Below are 4,081 nucleotides of genomic sequence, written 5' to 3'. Positions count from 1 at the left end.
TATCAAGGTTGATGAAGAGAAAGTTAAAGCAATTAGGGAATGACCTACATATAAGTATGTTCATTATGTTCAAAGTTTCCACGAATTAACTACTTTTTACCGAAGGTTAATAACAAATTTCAGTTTAATTGTTGCTCTAATCATAGAGAAGCTATTTAAAGTAGAATGTGATGTATCATATGCAGGCATAAGAGCTATGTTATCTCAAGAAGAATGACCTGTTGCTTTTTACAATGAGAAGTTGAGCGCTACCTAAAAAAGTAATTTGTATATGAAGTAAAGTGGTACAAGCATTGAATCATTATCTAATCCATTAGAAATTTGTATTGTACACAAATCATCAAGCCTTGAAGTTGTGAATAGTAAAAAAAATCTCAATCGTTTGCATTCTAGATGGATTTCGTTCTTATAAGAATTTACTTTTAGCCTGAGGCACAAATATGGTCAATAGAACAAGGTAACAAATGCGTTAAGTAAAAGAGCAAATTTGTTAGTCATACTGACTAATGAAATAGAAGGTTTTAAACTTTTGAAAAACTTATATGCAGATGGTGAAGTGTAATACCCATAAATTTTCTATAATTACTAAAAAAATATAGATGAATTTTCATATCTTGTCATTGGATGGAATTGCTATTTGAATTAGAATTTAATTTAGGAGTTTAATTAGAATTTAAAATTTGACTTAATAATAATTGGATTTTAGATATTTTAATCTTGGATATTCTAATAAATAAACCTTAATGTGAATTTGGATTTATTTTGGATTTAAATTGGTATATTGAACCCATAGGGTGGGATGCTCTGAACAACGTGATTACTATTCTAGTAAAAATTTTGGTTGATCGGTGCCTCACCTATTAAATTGGAGATGATCTTGACGTTCTTTATCTCTATGGCATCAAGATTGACTATTTATATGCTCGAATTGGTGGTGATTTGAGCGTTTTATTGTTGACCAAAGTTTAAGTCTAATTGCAGGGACAAAAATTGACATTTTTCAGCATCAACTATATTTTTTTGGCTGATCCATGCACATACAATTAAATTTAAGACCACCATGATGATCTATATTTTGAAGGGTTGTTGAATCGACTATTTAAACATTAAAATTTGTTGAGTCTTTGGGTCTGTAGGCATCCCAAAAGGTCATCCTGTCACTGGAGACCAAGTCAGAGTGAGATGTCCCCACCTTACTTCTCTAGCTTAATTAATTTTGAAATATAATAAGCTAAGTCTCATGATTTATTTTTTATTTAATTAATAAAAAAGATTAATAAATATTAGAGATGAGACTCTTTTCTAAGCCTATCTATAAATAAAAGTCTTCATGAGGAGGATTAACAAGGTTAGTTCTTTCTCTCCCTCTATTTTCTTCTTATTTTTCTTTTTCTTCTTCTCCCTCTTCCACACCCTCCCTAGGGTTCTTGGAAGGTCTGAAGCTGGTCCTCCATTGTTGATAAGGAGCTGGTGCCTCCAAGAGAAGGAGAATCACCCCTATAGTTTTGGTTTTCATTTTTTGAGTTCAGTTTTCAATTTTCAGGTAGGATTTTACATTAGCTTTGATTTCATGCATTTCACCAAGGGTACACATGCATGTAGTCTATTACAGATCTGGTATGATATGAATAGCAACCATGAAACATCTATGGTTATTGTTTTGATTAAGTTTTTGAAAGATTTGATGATTTACATGATGTTTTTTGAGAAAACATTTTTGGGAAGAACCCTAAAAAATCAAGTTGATCCATGTATAAGTTATGTACAATGGTTTTTATGTTTTGATGGATGTTCTACATGATTATGATTAGTATATATGCATGAAACTATGATATATCTATGATTTAATGGTTCATAATTGATTGGTATTCAAAAACTCAAGAAAACCCTAAATAAGGAAAATCAATATTAGGGTTCTTAGAGTTTCTTTTGAAAAACCATTTTTTGGTAGAATCTATGCCATTAAAAATTATGTTAGGATTCATGTACAACATGATCTATAATTTATTTATGCTAATCGAATGTTATTATGCATGGATGAAATCAAATACATAAACATATTCATGTGTGCTATCCCTGTCCGAGTTTATGAGCGCCTTTTTCGAGAAAAATGATTTACATGTTTGTGTTTATGAATTTGCATTAATTTGATTGATGACCATCCTATGTAGATTGAATACATATTGAATCCAGGTATGTATGACATGTATTAAATAAAAAATCAATTGGTTATGTTGCTTTGTGGTGTTTAGATGAGTTTCTTTATGAGATGTATATAAATCTTGAAAATGGCTATTTGGGTTAGAAGTTCATGCTATATATGAGTGATTTACATGAAATTCGTTATTATTCCATGTATATATGCTTCAATACTATATCTATCATACATGTATGTGGTGTTGATAAGATTTCATGGACAAAACTTTGATTAGATTGCTTTTTTGAATTAATTATTGATTTTAATAAACTATGTATGAAATTTCTGTGCTACTTGGGTTCCGACCAGACCCAAAGAAATATCCATTGGTCCCAGACCAGGAACTCTAAAATTTTGAAATTTTAAGGAGTTATTCTAGACAGAATTTTGAAGATAAAAAAAATGGAGTCAAACTGAGCCGGGGTTGGAGAGATATAATCTCTGCAACTCAACCCAAAATTTATGTTTTGACAGAAAGTTGGAACAAACTATCAAATTTTGTTAGATTTGTTTCTCTTAATCTGATAATGATTTATAGCTAAGATTTTTATGAGAGTTAATCTTTCTATATAAGAACTCACAATAAAAATCTTGTGTACTAAGTCCTTACGGATTAAAAATGAAAAATCTTGAAATTTGGTTCCAAAATTGTGAATTTCTTGCAATTGTGTGGTAAATTTGTGAAAATTTCCTTGGGTGTTGAATTTTTTATTTTCTCATCCGGAACAAGATTGGGGCTAAGTTTCTTGCTGTATGTTCATAACATCTTTACACATCTCCAATAAAAGTTTGAGAATTAAATCTATTATATGGAATTTATGAATGATTTTACATTGACGAACAAAATTTTGTAATTATAGTTTCTATGCCTAAACTGTTTTGGGTTATATGCATATGATGTGATACATGTGAGATGATGTTGATTTGATTATGCATGATGACTGTGATATGATCTGTAACATGTATGAATCATATACTGCATGTCCATGATGTATAACATGATAATGGCATGCATATGATTAATTGAATGCATATAGTGCTAGGACATGCAATATGAATGCATGAGATTCATCTGGGGGTTTAAATGCATGTAATGTTGTTTGTATATCATGAGGCCATGATATATTATTGATGTAATATGTGCATGTGTTAATTGTAGTATGCATATAGGTAGTGGTAGCATGATATAAATTATGCATATGGCATGGACCTTAATGCGAATGCAATATGTCATTTAATGAAATGCATGTATTCTTTGATGAGAATGTTGAGCATTGGTTCTGAAAGAAAACCTTGGACATACTGGATGAGGATGAGGCCTCTTGCATGATTAATATTGCACTGACCTATGACCTTAATAAAGATAACCCTATATTTGTGATTTCTGGGTATGCCCTAAAAATGTATATGTTACTAAAAATCTTGGGTTCTGGGTATACCTTGCAGATGTGTATGTTACCAGTCAACCCAAGCTACCTTAGAGAGGGTAGTGGTACACACTTCTAGTGTAACATCCTAATTTTTAAATCTCGAAAATTGGTGGATTTTTTTAAATATTTTTAAATACTTTAACAAAATAATAGAGGAAAAAAAACCTATCGAAACTAAAACTTGGTGTGCTACTTCTCGTATACATTCATAAGCATGCAACATTTGAATTAGAAATAAAAGATTCATAAATTGAATTAAATATTCATAATTATCCAAAATTAAATACAAACATCCAATTATCAATTTAATTAAAATATCAGAGTCTCAATCCAAAATGTCGGAGGTTTAAGAAAGGTATGGCTCGGTCCCCGTCGTAACCTCCTGCCATCACATGTAAGTCTACTCACTTCCTGAAAAACATTAAAATCGAAGGGTCACATATACAATGTCTCA

This window comes from Nuphar pumila, chromosome 4, assembly GCF_984573655.1.
Source record: "Nuphar pumila chromosome 4, dmNupPumi1.hap1.1, whole genome shotgun sequence".
Lineage (NCBI taxonomy): Eukaryota > Viridiplantae > Streptophyta > Magnoliopsida > Nymphaeales > Nymphaeaceae > Nuphar > Nuphar pumila.
The sequence above is the reverse complement of the archived record's forward strand: the minus strand, read 5'-3'. Positions refer to the sequence as shown.